At 35.8% G+C, this 19,709-nt stretch overlaps 1 protein-coding gene and 1 pseudogene across 1 annotated transcript in view; both read left to right on the top strand.

Annotated features, from left to right (window-relative positions):
- LOC145261208 (D-glucuronyl C5-epimerase-like) overlaps window positions 1–19,709 on the top strand; it is a 366,752-nt gene that overhangs the window by 63,845 nt on the left and 283,198 nt on the right. The gene's annotated exons all lie outside the window — the stretch shown is intronic.
- LOC145261438 (5S ribosomal RNA) lies at window positions 2,235–2,351 on the top strand (annotated as a pseudogene).

Raw genomic sequence — 19,709 nt, 5'->3', positions numbered from 1 at the left:
ACACACACACACTCTCTCTTCACACACACACACACACTCTCTCTTCACACACACACACACACTCTCTCTTCACACACACACACACACACTCTCTCTTCACACACACACACACACACACACACACTCCCACCCACACACACACACACACACACTCTCTCTCACACACACACACACACACACACACTCTCTCTCTTCACACACACACACACACACACTCTCTCTCTTCACACACACACACACTCTCTCTCTCTCTCTCTTCACACACACACACTCTCTCTCTCTCTCTTCACACACACACACTCTCTCTCTCTCTCTTCACACACACACACTCTCTCTCTCTCTCTTCACACACACACACACTCTCTCTCTCTCTCTTCACACACACACACACACACTCTCTCTCTCTCTCTCTTCACACACACACACACACACTCTCTCTCTCCTCTCTTCACACACACACACACACACACTCTCTCTCTCTCTTCACACACACACACACACACTCTCTCTCTCTCTCCCTTCCTCTTCACACACACACTCTCTCTCTCTCTTCCTTCCTCTTCACACACACACACACTCTCTCTCTCTCTCCCTTCCTCTTCACACACACACACTCTCTCTCTCTCTCTCCCTTCCTCTTCACACACACACACTCTCTCTCTCTCTCCCTTCCTCTTCACACACACACACACTCTCTCTCTCTCCCTTCCTCTTCACACGCACACACTCTCTCTCTCTCTCCCTTCCTCTTCACACGCACACACTCTCTCTCTCTCTCCCTTCCTCTTCACACACACACACTCTCTCTCTCTCTCCCTTCCTCTTCACACACACACACTCTCTCTCTCTTCCTTGAAGCTTGTCTTTTTCCATTCCTCTCTATACCTCTCTCTCACTCCTTGTTTAATCTCCTCAAATGAATATCTTAGCATTACCGCACGTAAAACAAAATGACTCTCAATTCCATAACACCTTCTTCAGTGCTTTAAAAATCAATAATTCTTATCAATTTCATTCAGTATTTCCTGGTGGAAAGCATTGCCTACAATCCCCCTCTCATAATCAACCGCGTTCTTTAAGACCAACTCAGCATTGGACTATTTCGTTAACCCCCACCCCGTACTGCCTTCCCATATTTTCTATCCATTGTCGGCTACCATATCAAATATCTTTTTTTTTTTTTTTTTTTTTTTTTTTTTTTTTTTTTTTTTTAAGTAAGACACACGACATATTTTAGAACATGTAAAAAAGACAAAACCTTGTCAAACAGCAAACAACAAAAACAAATATTTAAGCCTCTCTGGACATCTTCGTTAAAAAAACAACAAAAAAAAAACATCCGCACAAAAAGCAACAAAAGATAAAATAAATAAGCAATCCTAGTTATATTATATAAACGAATGTCGTATTTCTGTCTGCATGCTTGACTGAAATTCGGTAATTACTAGAGATGAACTTAACAAACATTACATTTCCCGATTCAGTATGATTTCGAGCAGGTTATGATAAAAAGAAATATCTACTTCCGGTCACCAGGGATCGACTTAATGCAGGGTCAAAAATTAATTAAAAAAAACTGATTTTTAATGATAATTGTTTGAAAAACCATACTGAAACTAAGTGAAACAGTCGGTTGCTGATTAGATTTCTGTTTAGCCATCACTGATTTGTTTAGTAGGGAAAGTATCAGATGGAAAGTATCGAGTGTGCAGTTTCGATTCTACCCCCCCCCCCTCCGCAATTCTTTTGTTGGGAGGGTGACGATGGTTGAGTGGTTAATGCCGCTGACTGAAAACAAAGACTGGGTGTGCCACGTTCGAATCTAATTCGTTCCACAGAAACTTTCATCAAATCCACACCTGACTTTGTGTCTAACCTTCTGGAGAGGAGGTACAACATACCAAGGCCAAAAGCTGTAGTATTCAAAGCTAGTGACGTTACCACTGTAACACGCATATGAATTGATTAAAAATAAACTAAGATGAATGTACAAAATGTATAAGGATTTTTTTTTTCTTTCAGTTTTGACCTATTTTTGACCCTTAAAAACTATTTTTAACCGACTAAAGACCCATAAAAGAATGGTCCGTAAAACATCCAATAATTCAAGGGCCCTAACGCCGCTCATATCGAGACACAAACATATAGCCTTTTATATATTAGATTATACAAACATACATACACACATATATATATATATATATATATATATATATATATATATATAAATATACACATACTGCATAATTGCGTTGACACACCGGTTCTCGTCAGATCACCGAAGTTAAGCAACGTTGAGCCTGGTTAATACCAGATGGGTGACCATTTGGGAATTCTAGGCGCTGTATGTGTTCTCTGCATATCTCGGCATTTGTTTCCAGTTGTCCTGTACATACACTTCACTTGTCACTGGTATTTAACAATGTCGATTCAAGAGAGGTCTGGTTGGAGATTGTGCACCTCCTGTCACAAAAATTTCACGTGCAGGCACTCCTTCGTGGGTATCCATCGTATGTTAAAGACTGAAGGAGCCTTTTATATATATATATATATATATATAATTAGCGATGAGACGATTCTAATAATTTTTTTGACTTCGATACAATTACCGATTCCATACTAAATTTCCGGTTCCGATACAATTAACGATTCTAATTTATAAATCTCTAAATATTTAAGTGTCTAGTTATTTTTTTTTTCCCCAATTTTTCTCAAACAAAAATACATTGGTGGGAGGAATGAGTTAAAATCAAATGTTTTATTACTATCAGCAGTGGAAGATTTTGTTTTAAACAAAGTCAAAAAAAAAAAAAAAAAATGAATCGTTTTTGGCATCGGAAAATAGACGGATTTTTCTGATTTTGATACCCCCCCCCCCAAAAAAAAAGTTTGGATTCCGATTAATCTTCCCAACACTCATTACATGTAATATAAAAAATATATATATGTTCTTGCTTGCATCAGGTGGCATATCTGTGATGCTATATTTCAGGATGTCTTCCCTTCGTCAGGCATGTACTCAACTTTCAAACCTGAAAAAGGAAAATTGTAAAACTCATTTTAGCTATTTGATACTCTTCTATTTCTATAAAAACAAGAATGTCTTGCAAGCAAAGAAAAAAGGTATGTGCAGTTTACAGTGAAGATACTTCAGCTGACACAACAATACAGAGTTGGTTAGCAAATTTTAGAGTTGAAAATTTTTGCATTAATGCTCCTCATCATATTGTGTAAATCCAAAAATTCTATTGTTGACATTGTTCCCCCCCCCCCGATATTTTTCTAGTCGGAATTCTTTCTATAAAGACATCAGTGATTACGGAATGGACAACATAAAAGTTACCAACGTCCAAAGTAAAAGTGATTTTTAGTCGCGTGCAAGCAACTCTAAGTCACTCCGTTGGTTTGTCCATAACACTTTTGTCTATTGTTAATGGATGCTGTTCTTAGCTTTTTTGGCCAAGATCAAAGTGTAGCATCTGTTCCGGCAGATACTGCAAGCAAAGACCATATGTGTGGGCAACCTCACATATAAGACCTTGGTCAATGTAGGGGCAACCCTTCATACCAATTGTCACTATCCAGCTCCCCTACTCCCCGGGGAGCTGGCCCCCATTTCCCCTTCACTTCTCACATTAAAAATCGGCCTTGTGCCTAATTTGCTCGGTGGGGGAGCAAATAAATACCATCTGTTCTGGCAGATACTGCAAGCAAAGACCATATGTAGGGTTGCCCCCACATATAAGACTTTGGTCAATGTAGGGGCAATCCTTCATACCAATTGTCACTATCCAGTTCCCCTACTCCCTGGGGAGTTGGTCCCCATTTCCCCTTCACTCCTTACATTAAAAATCGGCCTTGTGCCTAATTTGCTCGGTGGGGGAGCAAATAAATACCCTATCTCTGTATTAATTTAATGTAAAATGATCACCCACTTTACAACCAGTCAGTCTCAAAGCCATTCAAGTCATTCTCCAGATCATTGAAGTTGTTTTTGAAGGATTCCAGTTATTTTTTAAGCATTCAAGTCATTCTTAAGGTCATTCAATTCATCCTTCAGTTCATTAAAGTCATTCTAAGTCATTTACTTTCTATTTATTTAAGTCATTTCAAACCATTTTTCGGTCATTTATTTTATCTTTAAGAATTTCATGTCAATCCTACATTCACGCATTCATTCATTACATGAGAGCATGCGACTAATGGCTATCGGCCTTGTTATGGATTCGAACTTGGGATACCCAGGTCGTCAGTCCGTGTCATTAACCATTTAGCCACCGTCACCTCCCACACGATTAATAAGTTTTGAGTATGAATAAATGGCTGACATGAAACAAAAGCTTTACAGTTCAATCACAAAAGCGGCTTTCAGTTTGAGTGATGCAAAATTGCGGTTATTTTCAACTGTTAGATAATTGTGTTTCTTTCATTTTATTTGGATTAGTTAGATTATTGTTCTCACCTTGAGTGGCTATTTTCAAAGTGTTTTGGTTGATGTAACCTCCAACCTTCTTGAGGATGAAGAACAGTTAAAGACCACCGTCAACAAATAACGAGTAAATCCAGACATTGACTGAGAATAACCCACATTACACAAACGGCAAAATCATGTTGGCACACTGGCTTCTCATTAGATCATCAAAGTTTAACAACGTTGAGCCTGGTCAGTACCAAATGGGTGACCTTTTAGGAATACCAGGCGCTGTATATAAGACGTAAATGCATTCATAGTAAGAACTGCGAAAACTTAATATGATTATCTCCCTTGACTGGATATAAATGCAACTGCGAGCCGCTTGTGAATTTAGTATTCCCTTGATACTTTCTACTCCAGAGGAAGCTGGTTTATCCCACCTGGCGTGAATATTACTAGTATACATACATTACAAAATACAAGAATTAGCAGAAAGGCTTAGAATATCCAAATGTATAATTCATGGGTATTTAGTAAAATTTAAGTACACAAATCGGCACAAACTTTCTCAACGTCCTGATATATGTATATGTAGATGAAATTCTCCTAGAAAATTTAATCAGATAGATCCCAAGACTCTTATTGCAAATAATATTTTTCTTTTTTACCATTAATTAGGTCGTCAACTCTTGAGAATTCTCAGGAGAACCAGAATTTGTCTAAAGTGTTTCCTTGTAGGTAATTGGTCATTATCTTGCTACAAATTTTAAAATAGGCAGAGCACTCTTCAAATGACTATCAAATGAAGAGACTAAGAATAACGCACGTTATACAATATGAGAATAGCAGAAAGGCTTTACATATCAAAATTCACTCTTCAATGGACCTTGGTTTTATTTTCGGCAACCTTGTAACTCTCACTTCCTCCCCTTTTTGTTTTTTCCTTTCAGTCCTTGTGATTAAATGTTTTAAAAAGAATTGGTACAAACCTGTTTGTATGCAGCCTGTAGTGTTCGTTGGCAGGCGAAAAGAAAAGAAAAAAATGGCTGCTACTTCTCTTTATACGTTTGAGATCTTGTCATCTGATATGCAAATGAAAGGCTTCCGTTTTGGAATAACAAAGCTGATACTTCGGAGACCGGGGCAGTTTGGATTTGAACGTTGTAGCAAGTTTTCACAGCGGAAACTGTTACTTGGAAAGTGTAGAATAGTATACTCTTGACTATTTAACCAGACCTCACATTATATTGGTGATGCTTTAGACAAAGGAGAAAGAATTGCTATTTTTTTGGTCAGAATCTGTTCATATAACATTTATTGCAAGCTATTTTTTTTTTTTTTAATTTTTTTTTTATTTTACTTCAAAGTAGTATTTAATTTTTTTTTTTTTTTTAAGCTCATTGCATCAAATGGCTTCATGCTTTGTTTTGGGGCGATTTCCATAAATATCAAAAATATTTTATTGAATATTTAATAGCATGTTTTTTCATTTCTTTTAAAATTCGTCATGAACATTCTGAACAACCTAATATTCTCCAGCAAGGTTGGATCTGTTGGTTTAATACAGAGGTCTCCACACTTTTCTCAATAACTACGCTTGGATTTAAAAAATTTTTTTTGCATAAACATGATATGATTAAAAAAAAGTAACAGAACAGATTTTCTGGGGAAACTCCGGTTGCCCATGCCTTTCAGGTTAAAATGGCTAAAATTGATACTTTTGTGCTTATTAAAAAAAATGATGCCTTGGATTTTTATAAAACATTCTGAAAAGTTGTAACTAAATGATTTCTATATAATTTTGTTTGTCTATACTTTGCGGTAACTCTTGGGCGTGCCGCAGGCGGTCTTTTAGGGCTAATAAAAACGCTCAATTTTTTGGGACTATTTTACCATATTTGTCCAAAATTTTCTGTGTATGTCTGTTTAGCAGTTTTGCATGGTGCTGAACACAAATTTAAATATTTTAAAGCCTCGGCGACTTTTGGGGCGAAAGGGGGGGGGGGCAAATGATGAACTTAATCATTTCTTTTTTTTTGCATGGTGCAGAACTCAAATTTACATATGTTAAGGCCTTAAACTGCACCATTTGTTCATTTTTACCAGGATTTGATGTCCGCTGGAGATTTTGGGAGCTAAATGATGGGGGGGGGCAAATGCTGAACTTAGTCATTTTTTTTATGCCTCGTTCATTATGCACTCGCGGGGTGGGGGGAGTGACCATGCATGCTTCACTTGTTAAAATGCTAACCATCAGTTTATAACAGGGATTTCTTTATTGGTGTGATGTGATAGCCCCATATCTTTATTGGTGCGATGTGATAGCCCCATATCTTTATTGGTGCGATGTGATAGCCCCATATCTTTATTGGTGCGATGTGATAGCCCCATATCTTTATTGGTGCGATGTGATAGCCCCATATCTTTATTGGTGCGATGTGATAGCCCCATATCTTTATTGGTGCGATGTGATAGCCCCATATCTTTATTGGTGCGATGTGATAGCCCCATATCTTTATTGGTGCGATGTGATAGCCCCATATCTTTATTGGTGCGATGTGATAGCCCCATATCTTTATTGGTGCGATGTGACAGCCCCATTCCCTGCAGACAATGCCACTTTGGTTGCTGCTGTTATTGTTGTGGCTTAGGAGGAGCAGCACTAGTAGCAACATCATTCATTGTTTTTATTATTTCATATGAAACAAATGTTTATTATTGGCATTCGTTTTCCAGATATCTTTCTAGTTAGAATTCTATCTAGTATAAACTCCGAGTCAGATTGCATGGAAAGTAGGTATTAGACATTGCCTAGTGTTATCTGCCCTGGAGTCTGGGACACTTGTTGCATCTTAAATCCCCAAACCAGATAATAATGATTTTTGTTGTAGAACATCATTCATTCCTTGCGTATGAATCAGATAATTTTTGTTGGGGGTTCGTTTCCCCTGATATCTTTCTAGCAAGAATTTCTTTTAGAAGATATTGGGTATTTACAGTAGGGACTAATTGAAGGTTACAAACATCCATAAGTGTGGAATGACTGGATTTGAACCCAGTTAGCCACGGCCACAGGAATGGTGATGCAATGTATATCACACCTTCCTATAAATTGCGGAACTCCATGTAGCCCACATCTTTCCATGCACTGTGGAACTTGAGTTAAACTTTGATTTCAAGTGGACGGATAAAATTTAGTTTCTTCCTTTGAGCTGACTGATAATCTGGTGGCCAATTCTTGGAAATAGAAATGCCCAAGGATTTCACTGGAAAAATGGTGGGATCCTTCTATTGATCCAGTAGATATCTCGCTGCTGATGCAATTCTCTATCTATATAAGAGCCAGGCACGTCCAAGGATGGAATACTGTTGCCACATCTGGGCAAGAGCTGCTAGAAAGGACTTGTCCTGCCTTGATAGAGTTCAAAATAGATTTCGTAGCCTTGTAGGAGATGTCCCTTTCTCTTCCTTGCAACCTCTCTCTCACAGAAGAGATGTTGCGAGTTTGTTTCTGCTGTATCGTTATTTTCATGGAAAGTGTTCGACTGAGCTTCAGTCTATGGTCCCCCCTCGCCAAACTTTCACAAACACTCGTCTAGCTGAAAACACTATCAATAATTCCCCCCACTCGTTATCTGTGCCTAAACCTAAACGTAGATTCCATTAACAAAGCTTCTTTCTTAGAACTGCACGCCTGTGGAATTGTCGTCCGTTTTCCTGCTTTCCAGCTGACTACAATATGGCTGTCTTCAAGTCTAACATAAACAAGTTCTTGATGAGCCGTTCCACTTAAGTTAACAAATTTACCAAATTTCTATTACTAACGATTACTATATTGTCCAATTTCTACTGTACACTCTTTAACCCTTATCCTCGAGTGGCCTCTTGGCCTTAAGAAGTGGTTATGGCTATGTGAAAAAAAATATCGCTGATTGTATCTATAGTTAAGAGAAAGAAGGAAAGAAATTTTAAGATTAATTTGTGCACAAGGACTGCAAAACAATGGAGATGGATGAGAACTGTGATGTGGAAAAAGTATATTTGGTTGGCAAAACTATTGAGGTTGTCGAAAAGCTTTGTTACCTTGGTAATAGCATCGGAGCACCAGGTGGAGCATATGCTTATGAATTGATAGAGTAAGTTTAGAGAAATTCTGTCATTACTAACCAGCAGAGATTTTCTGATGCTTTGTTTTATCTTGTTTTTAGTTTCGTGTTTCGTTCTGTGTTTCTCATTTAGTTTTGTATTTCGTTTCTATTCAACCCTTAGCACCAAAGCCAAGAGGGTCAAGGCCATTGTTGAGGGCTTGTTCCCTGCTGACTGAGATATACCTTTGGTCCTGAGCTGTTCTAGGAGATCCACCCCTCCCTGGCTTCACCTTCTCCCTTCAAGAACAGGTCAGTTTATTGCTAATCGCCTGAGGTACCCCCGCTAGGGAATGCCGACTGGTCCCACCCATCACGTTTTTGTAGGCCAGAAGGCTCTTCCTCTAATGTGCTGGCTCTTCAAATCCCACTTTGTCCGACCCTTGTGTGACATCATTCCTGTCGTAGGAGGAAAATAAATAACTGTGTGGCTGGTTAGCGATCAGAGTTCATGTTAGTTTGTTTCCACATTTGAGAAGTTTCTGTAAGATTTGCAAAGCTCCGCTTGAAAGGAAATTTGACCCTTTTGTGTGCGCAAGGTCAACTCCGTGACATTTGGAAAATGTCTGTTTCTTTACAGTCTGACCTTTGGGGGGAATGGTAGGAAAATATTATTGGATGCAATATCAAAATGTTTGATTGAATGCTTTTTTTAACAAGGTGGTCACCACTTATCAAGGCCCAGAAGCCACTCAGGGATAAGGGTTATTGCTGCTTAATACACTATGCTTAAATACACTAGCGATTCATCTACTAAGAATGAGTTAATCAACGTTTGTTCCCCTAAGACTCTTTTCTTGTATATTCTAATTACACAAAATACATGGTAATTGTCTGTATTACATTCAATACATATTAAAATATTCCTTGGCTTAGAGATTGAGTTATATTTGCAATTATCCGACCAAGTGATCTGTTAAATATTCAGACTGTGTGTACTTTAAAGATTATCTGGTAGGAGTAAGCACACTGAACAAACACACACTTGGTTGTAAAAAAAAAAGAAAATGATTGTCACAAATAAAATAATTGTTGATTGATGTTGAGCCACCTGGCCGGAAGAAACACACTGATGGATTGTCACTCATATATATTAACAATGTAAATTTTGAAAACAGTAATAACATTTTAAAATGTCTGGGCACATAACCATCCAATACGTATGTGTATATGTGCACATATAATTACATGTATATCTCTCTCTATCTATATCTATATATATATATATATATATATATATATATATATATATATATATATATAATGATGTAATGTAAATTTATAAATGAAAAAAAAAACCCTTTAAATTCCATACCATTTTGTAAATTGCTTTTAAACCATTGTACAGTTATTTTAGTCACGTTCTTAACACGTTAAAATTTTTTACACACGATACGTTTTACTATTTTTAGTAATTTAAACGTAATTTGAACTGAAGCATATAAAAGCAATCAGCTTTTAAATGAAACAGTAATCAAAAACTGCCTGAAGACGACTGAAGGAAATCAGTTGAAAGTACTTACAAAAACAAACAAACAAAAAAAAAACAGATGGACGAAAACCACTATGGAACTTTCTTACACAAATTCGACCGAGATACTAGAATGACCATACGAAAAATGGAGAAATTATAAAAAGGACAGTTAAGCAAACACACTCCATGCTGTTCAACAAGTCCGAACACAGTACCCCCGTAATAATAATAAAGGGTTGGGTTCGAGACTCCTAACAAACGGTTCCCCAGTTCGATACAAAACACCTGACGAAGGCCGGAGGGCAAAACGGCCGAAACGTTGTGACAATAACAACCAAGATGAGGAAGTCAGTCCGACAATCGCAATCAATGAAAACACCTCATCTCAAAAATACAGACAATTACTGTTCAACAATGTATGTCTAAATGAAAACATGCTGCGTAAATACACACACACACACACGTGTGTGTGTGTGCGCGCGCGTGTGTATGTATGTATGTATGTATATATATATACACACACACACACGTGTGTGTGTGTGTGCATATATAGTGAATAAATGACAGAAAACTATATTCCAAAGTTCATGATGTTGACCATCTTATAATTTATTCCTTTAATTCAGTTGACTTATACAATTCTTGGCAGTATCTGTTTCGTAGCGCAAAATCAGCCACTTAATTATTATATCAATCAGTGAGTCTATTATGCCCTTAACTCGTTAGAAAAAATAGCAACAATCAATCCGTCAAAAAGAAGTAAAGTGCGTTTTGACATGATTAAAACCCGAAAATTGGAAGAGAAGCTGTAAATACCTTATGTTTACATTACGCCATTTTGAATATATATTTACGTCTTATATATTTACTATAATAATTATTAAATAATGGCAGAGAGACGACGTTGCCAGAGAATGAATGGGGATCAATGAATGTTTCACTCCCTCATATTTTATTGTCATTGAACTCGGTAAAATCGCCTATTTTTCAATCCTTCCCCGCATTGTAGTCTACATTGCACAATAGAAAACTTATTGTGGATTTTATAAAAAATTTCAGATGATAGCTTGAATGAAAGTTTAAAATGCAAATGTCAAGTATCATGCTTTGATTGTGCTCTAGAAACGTTGATTTCGAACGTGCCTCTGTCATATCTAAGAGCCTACTGTTGATTTTTATATGTCGGGCCTTTCGGCTTGCGTCGTAATAAAACTTCTCAAAGACACTTGTGATATTAGGCTGTGGTGAAAGGTATCAACTTTGGTCAAAATCGCCTGTACTTTCATCGGATTATTTTGATTATTGATGCTTTTCAAAGACATCCCAAATACAAAACCTATCTAAGAACACTGCCTGGCACATAAAGTACCTTCGTGTGAAAATTCATAAAAATTGGTCTAGCCATTTTCGAATTCATTGGAAACGGCTCGCGAGAGTAGCGTGTGTTTGTGCATGTGTATGCGCGCACATGACCCAAAGTTCTTATATATATATATATATATATATATATATATATGATATGAGGATGTTAAACCTATTTTATTTCGTCCTTAGTTTTGATGAGCTTGGCATCATTAAGCACCTGACCCATGTTGCCAGAGGTCATGAGTGAACGATGCTCGGCATCTGTGCAAGGTCAACAAACATGTTTTTGAAAACATCCACCTACATCATGACTGACTTCGGTATGTTTGTAGTTTAAGTGCTCGCCATTGTTTAAATTCTCAAGAATACTTTTTTTTTTTTCCTCTGCAATTAAGCGGAGGTTGTTTACCAACTCTGATTCATTCGGATTCCAATTAATATTTCATTTAAATACTCTCCTATACATGCGCTGACTAAAATGGCGACGATGTTTAAGCAGTTTTCAATCTCAACCAGCTTTTGAAAAATATGAATGTTTCGAGGTAGTATAATGCAATAATACGCGTCCATAAAACGAATTGAGTGTTCTCGGTTACCGCTATCGTACATTTCGTAAACAAATTAATAAAATCATTTTGAAAAGATATAATTCTTTCCGCTTGAATTCTTTTAGCTCAGATGTTAAAGTGTTCGAAACATAGTCACTGTTGGTAATGGCCTGGTGTCTAAGTTTCGAAGCTTGAAGTTATCAACAAAATAGTTGTGTGTGAATTATATTAGTGTTGGGACGATTATTCGGAAAAATCGGAATTTTTGGGGTTATCAGAATTGGAAAAATCTGTATTTATTTTCCGATGCCAAAACGATTCCTTTAATTATCTTATTGGATTTTATTTAAAACAAAATCTTCTACACCTGGTAGTAACTATTTAATACTAAATATTTATTTATTTTGAACTACCAGTCAAACTAAAATCTACAACTACAAGTGTATTTTCAGGTTTCAGAAAAATATATGCCATCTTAACACGTGTTCTTACGGTAATCGAAAAAAAAAAAAAAAAGCGCCTTTTTACAGTAAATATTTAGAGATTTATAAAGAATCGGAATCGGGAATTTGATAAAAAATCGGAAATTGTATCGGAATTGGAAAAAATATTGGAATCGTCCCATCACTAATACACGTGTGTGTGTGTGTGTGTGTGTGTGTGTGTGTGTGTGTGTGTGTTAGTGATGGGACGATTCCAATATTTTTTCCGATTCTTTATAAATCTCTAATTATTTAACTATAAGATTGTTATTTTCCCCGATTTTCCTAAAAAAAAAAAAAAAAAACACTTGTTCAATATGCAGATATTTTCCTAAACGTCAAAATACACTTGTGGAGAGTGATCTATCGATTTTAGCTTCACTAGTAATTTTCAATCAATAAATATTTATTATTTTATCATATTTACCAGCACTGGAAAATTTTGCTTTAAACAAAATCAAAAAAATCAAAAAATAAAGACAATTAAAAGAATCGTTTTGGCATAGGAAAATAGGCAACAATTTTTCCCATACCAATTCTGATACCCCCCTCCCCCATCTTCAGATTGTTCTGATTCCAATTAATCGTCCCAACACTAATAAATATATATATATATATATATATATAATATATATGAAATAAAATGGAGGTGAAAGGACCTGTATACTCAACGTTTCATCCGATTTATGCGGACTTTTTTAAGAGGGATGGTCATGGTTCTGATTGAAAAAGCCCACATAAATCGGGCGAAATGTTGAGTATTCAGGTCCTTTCACCTCCATTTTATTTCATATCGTCGGATTTAATCCAGCTTAACAATCATATATATATATATATATATATATATATATATATATATATATAAAATGGAAATTCCGAGTTAAATTATGTGTAATTACAAAATTTATTTTTGACAAAAGAATACAAATAATTATTAAAGTCCTTAATCCATTGAGTTTCAAGGAATGTCTTTTCTCATCGGAGGAACTTTTGTTACCAGTATTGATTGGGTTTTATAACTTCTTGTGTATTCATTATTTAAATGTTGGCTATTATTTTCACACTATCACCTCAATTTTAATTGTCAGTCTATGTGCTAATAAGCAAAATGTTTGATTATCCACATTCATTTTTCTAATAATTTTTCCTCTGATGAGATGAGCCATTCATTGAAAATCCGTGGATTAAGGAAAATACTTTAATAATTATCCGTACTCCTTTGTCAAATAATAAATTTTGTAATTCTACATAATTTAACTTGGAATTTCCATTTCTATTATTGCCCTATTTCGCATATTGAGCTTTTTTTAATCTGTCTGGGATCGTCTCATAATAATTGATAATATTTGGGGTTGACCTTTACTCCTGATCTGAAATGGAACACGTACAGCAAATCTGTTGCCAAGGTCACTGGAAAAATGGTGGGATCCTTCTACCGCTCCCGTAGATATCTCACTGCTGATGCAATTCTCTATCTATATAAAAGCCAAGTACGTCCAAGGATGGAGTACTGCTGCTATATCTGGGCAGGAGCTGCTAAAAACAGCCTATCCTTCCTTGACAGAGTACAAAATAGACTTCATAGCCTAGTAGTGGATGCCCTTTTCTCTTCCTGCAACCTCTCTCCCACAGAAGGGACGTTGTGAGCCTGTCGTTTTATCATTATTTCCATAGGAAGTGCTCGTCTGGTCCCCTCCCTCGCCAATCTTTCATGAGACACCTGTCTAGCTGAAACCACTCTCATTAATTTTCCCCACTCTTTATCTGTGCCTAAATCAAAACGTAGATTCCATAAACAAAGCTTCTTTCTTTGAAGTGCACGCCTGTGGAACTCTTCCGTTTGCCTGTTTCCCACCTGACTACAACTTGGATGTCTTCAAGTCCAACATAAACAAGTTCCTGATAAACCGCCCGCTTAAGTAAGACACTTTATCAGGTCGCCATTACTAACGATTACTACGATATTGTCCCATTGATTACTGCACCCGCACCGAGTGGCCTCTGGGCCTTCATGAGTGTTGACTTCCATGTAAAAAAAAAAAAAAAAAAAAAAAAAAAAAAAAAAAAAAATTACTCGGATCCTATGTTTACAGTATTATACAATCTATAATCTTACGAAATTTTAGTATTTCATGTATATACAGCCTAACCCGTATATAAGACACTAAATACAAGAGCACCCGGATATAAGAGATTTTATATGGTCCCAAATTAGAGTCTGCGTTAATGTAAAGGGTGACCCGAATATAAGAGTTTTGTGGTCTGGGTAAGAAGTCTCTAATATCCGGGTTACACTGCGTGCCATATCTCAAAATTCTTTGCTAGCGATTTTGTGGACGCCGGTATGGTAACGAACCGATGTTTGCGTTTTTAGTTTTTTATTTCTTCAAATTTGTATTTTAATTACATTTTAAAGTTATTTTCGTGCTTAAAGCAGGAGCTTAGAAGGTGGACTTTGGTTTACTTTAGTTAGCCTCGTAACTCTCAGTTCCCTTTTTATTTAGTCCTCAGATTCCACAAGGTTTCTGACAAAGGGGGAAGAATTGCTGTCGTCTGCGTCAGAATCTGTCCATCTAATATTTATTGTTGTTTGATTTTTTTTTTTTTGTACCTTGCTTCCTTTCCTCCCTCCTCCAGACACACCCTGTCGAGGAATTTAAATTTTCTCTATTTACATGTTTGTCCGTGTTTCTGATTACAACGATGTGTTTTTATGCTAAATTACCCGGAATTTCTGTTTACTATGCATTTTTTTTTTTTTTTTTTTTTTTTAAACAATTGTAGATCTGATATGTTGCCTTGGGTATAAATTATTACAAAATGTGATAATAAATCTTGTAATAGAAATGCATAGCATCTTTTTAATGCTTAATATTAAGTTTGTCTTTGGTAATTTAAATTGGATCTCCTAATAATTCAATCTAACCTTTTATAAATTTGAGTGTCATAATTTCATATATAGTATTTTATTTAGAGGCGGCAAACTTGAAATTAAAATAAATCACAGATGAATATTTTAATTATGCAAATATGTGGTTTATTACAAAGATTAATTTCTTTTTTGGTTGGTTGTTTTTATTTTAGGCATATCAACCCTTTTCAGGTTATTTAATGCCGAATCCAGTGATTTTGAAGAAATTTTTTTTAATAGAATATATTTATTTTATTTTATTTTTTTCAAGTCGGTTTCTATTTAACCCATAGTTGGGACCCTAACAGGTACTACCACTTAGAGTCAGTGGACCTGGGAGCAATGGCAATTAAGGGGTGGCTCCATACTCCCCAAAGCCCGCAAGCTAGGGCCTCACCATTGGATATAGTTTAAGGTCATAGCCAAAACCCTCTCTTTTTTTGCATTTATAATTTAAATACAATTTCGAGCACATGACTCGCGCGTATATGGCGTAATCTAGAGGTCAAATTTTCACAAACTCTATGCATTAAACTGAGCTGTATTTTGGTAATAACGTATCGAATGTTGTCTTCCAAGTGTTGTGTAGTGGGATGCATATCGGAGGGTGTATATATCGGAGACCCATGATGCAGAAGATGATGACATTTGTATACATCACGACGACGACTATAACAATTCCTGGAGACTTCATATTATCATTACTATTATTATTATTATTAATACGGACCTGAGACATTTATGCAACAGTTTTTGTTAACACATATAGAGGGGAGATACTTCTGTTCATAGATGACTGGATACATTTTATAACAAGAGCATTTAGAACAGCGGCTGAGAGATATGTGTACAGTACTTTTAACTCTTCAGAGGAGGGGATACATTATTAATGATAAGGAGGGGATACATTATTCATGATAAGGAGGGGACACATAATACTTAAGGGCGTGAAACAAAGTTTGTTTACAAGATGATAGACGAAACACATTTACCTTTTCCTTTTGGTGGAACAACGACAGATGAAGACAAGTTTACAAATATAGATGATTCTTTATTCATAGCAGCTGGATGATTGATGATGATCAGGGATTCAAGCCTTTTCGATGACATTGTTTTATCTCACCCCACACCTTCTCGCCTCCAAGAGGATGTCAGCTCCCAGTGTGGCCGACTTGACTCTCTGACTGTGACTGTCCTCGTAACTCTCGTCTCTTTGAACCCTCTCTCAATATATTAAGAATCTCCTTTCATGATGACGTCAGACACATGCTTCGCCACGTGAAATTTATTCGCATGGATTTTACCTATGTATGTCCAAACACAGTTTTTGCAAACAAAGAATTCCCGATTTTAATTGTTCAACATCTAACATAATTGTTAATCATTATTTCTGAACTCGTATTGTCCATTCTTTTAACTGACATATTTAATATCCAGTTATTTCTAAAAGAATGAACAATCGACTGCATTCCTACATTAATTATCTCTGACATAAATGATATTTAGTTATTTGCGACAATCGTTCTGCATTCCTATGTTTTCAATATGTATTCTTTTTTAACTTTTTTTACTGGGTTCGATTCCAATCTTTTCCAAATATCATTTTCAAACTTATCTAGTTTGCTTTCTTACTTACTGGGATCTGTTCCTTTTTTACATAACACAAGTGGTCTATTGTATATGGTTTATCAGTGTAGACATAGGACTTTGCATACCCCCTACAGAAAATAATCTAATGGGGTTAAATCGCACAAACGGGGTGGTGACCGATCCATTTTGTGAAATTATTTTTTAATCAAAATTTTCTCTCGAGGAAATTGATCTTATCACGTGCTGTGTAGTATATGGCTCCGTCGTGCTGAAACCACACGTCTGCAACATTGTCTTCCAGTTGAAGCACAAAGAAGTTGGTAATCATTTTTTTGTATTGCTCGCCATTGACTGTTATGTTCTGACCATCATCACTGAAGACATAAATATGGACCAATAACTCCATGCGTCCATAAATCGCACCAAACAATGACTTTTTCTGTGTGTATTCGTGTTTTGACCATAGTTTGTGGATTATCACGTCCCAATTCGGCAATTCTATTTATTGACATAGCCATTTAACCAAAAGTGTTCTTTACCACCGAAAAAAATTTGGAAAATAAATTCTGGATCAATGGCGACGTTTCCCCAAGCCCATTCATCAAATGTACGGCTTGAACGGGGATCATTTGGCTTCAACTCCTGCGCAAGTTGAATCTTTTCAGCGCGCAAACCAAGACCTTTAAGCAAAATTTGTCATTAAGTTGAAAGGCACAAGTGTAATTGTTGAGCACGTGGACAAATTAACACATCATCATCATCATCATCACCACCACCGTGCACAGCAGCAATCGATTGTTGTATGCGAACTGAACGACATCTTAAATGGTATGTATTGTTTTGAGTGAACGTATTGCAAAAGAAACGATTCAGTTTCTCTAACCGTTCTGATGTTCGCTTATGAGCACCATAAAACTCGAGTAATGCGCGGAACGTTTTGAACCGTGAGTTTTCAAAATAAATTTGTACAGTTTGCAAACGCTGCTCGGGAGTCGGCCTCTTCATGATGAACTGCCAGATCAAGCTAAACGGAAAATAACTGATAGTTGCCAAATTCGCAATTAAGAAAAATAGTTGTTAATTAAAACTTCGCCGCCTCTAAAAGCACACATACACATATATCTCGTGCCTGTGTGCTGTTGAGTGGGTCTATATATAATCTAAGTAAACAAAGAAGGCGTTACCTATTTTCTCCCCCCCCCCCCATCCAGAACTCTTCATCTCTACAATCATATAAATGCAACTTTGTCTGTGCGAGTTCCTTCCCTATAGACTCCGAAATGACTGAACAGATTTTCTTTAAAATTTACAGTACTTTAGTGGATAAGTCTAGGAGTGATCTTAGTTAGGTTTTGTCTCAGAATACCTTCGGTAATCGAAACCGTTATTTTAATTTATCTATTATCGGTAAAGCCATTTTTTCTATGTCGTCGCTTAGCAACAAGGAAAGAACAACGAACCGTGAAAATTCTGTGGGTAAAATGATAGCGTGTTTTTCTTTCTGTTTTTTTTTTTTTTTTAAACTGAAAAGGTTATATAAAATAATTTCATAAAAGAAACAGTAGGATCTCTAGAGTGCAACGTAGAATAACATATATTTTGGACTAAGTTGCTGCATGGAGGCATATGATACTTCCTGCCGGACGATTTCACGGATTCCGAGGACAATAAAAATATAGGAATGTAAAAATATTCGTTGATCACTATTCAATCCCAGGCAACGTCGGGTCTCCTTGCTAGTCATTTTTATGATTTTCTCTCTCTCTCTCTCTCTCTCTCTCTCTCTCTCTCTCTCTCTCTCTCTCTCATGTGTGTTCATGCGTGTAATTTTATGTACATGTGCATATAGGTATGGGTATATGAGTGTGTACACTACGCACCTTTAAAGTGCGCCGAAGATTTAACCTCCCTTATAAGTAACACGATATAACCTTAATGTAAGTTAATATAATCATAACTTTCGTATTTAAAAGGAGCCTAAAATAATCTGAGAATATTTGTAAACAAAAAAAAAGAAAAAAAGAGAAACGATTTTCAGTGTATGAAAATAATAAAAGTGAGAAACTAAAATCGTCTCTAATCAACGCCTTATATTGAATTTTGGAAACGTAGACATGTACGCGTATTTAATAAATCTAGCAAAAATCAACTAATGGTCAGATTTTCATAAGGTTTTCTATGCTTAATCACTTTTGCATTAATTTATATTTATAAATGCAGTTTTCGTTATATATATATATATATATGAGAGAAAATATTTTACGTGTTCATCCCCCCCCCCATATTTACTTTTACAAAATCTGAACAAAATATATTAGAACTGAACAACGTTTAAACATGTAATAAAGCGTAAGATTTTTAATTAAATTTTTAATTAAATTTTTTAATTAATTTCATTTAATTTTTAATTATTTATTTTTTATTAATTTAATTTTAAATTAATTTAATTAATTTAATTTAATTTTTAATTAATTAAAAAATATGTTAGAATTGAACAACATATAAACATTAATAAAGCGTAAGATTTTTAAAAATTAAATATTTATTTTTTATGTATAAACATCTTCTCTTTTTACTTGCTTTGAATTTGTAAATAGAAAATGGAAAAAAATGCAATATTATCATGTCTTATAAAAAATAATGTGATTTCTCAATCTATATACATTAGAACCCCGGGACACGGCATTAATTCATCCGGGGTTGGGATCGTAAGGGGAAATTGCCGTATAGCAGGGGGGGGGGACACAAGCAAAATTTTTATACAATGCATATTAAAAATT

The sequence above is a fragment of the Euprymna scolopes genome, chromosome 37 (genome assembly GCF_053919585.1).
Source record: "Euprymna scolopes isolate OS-2025 chromosome 37, ASM5391958v1, whole genome shotgun sequence".
Taxonomy (NCBI): Eukaryota; Metazoa; Mollusca; class Cephalopoda; order Sepiida; family Sepiolidae; genus Euprymna; species Euprymna scolopes.
This window is presented reverse-complemented; position numbering and strand designations above follow the sequence as displayed.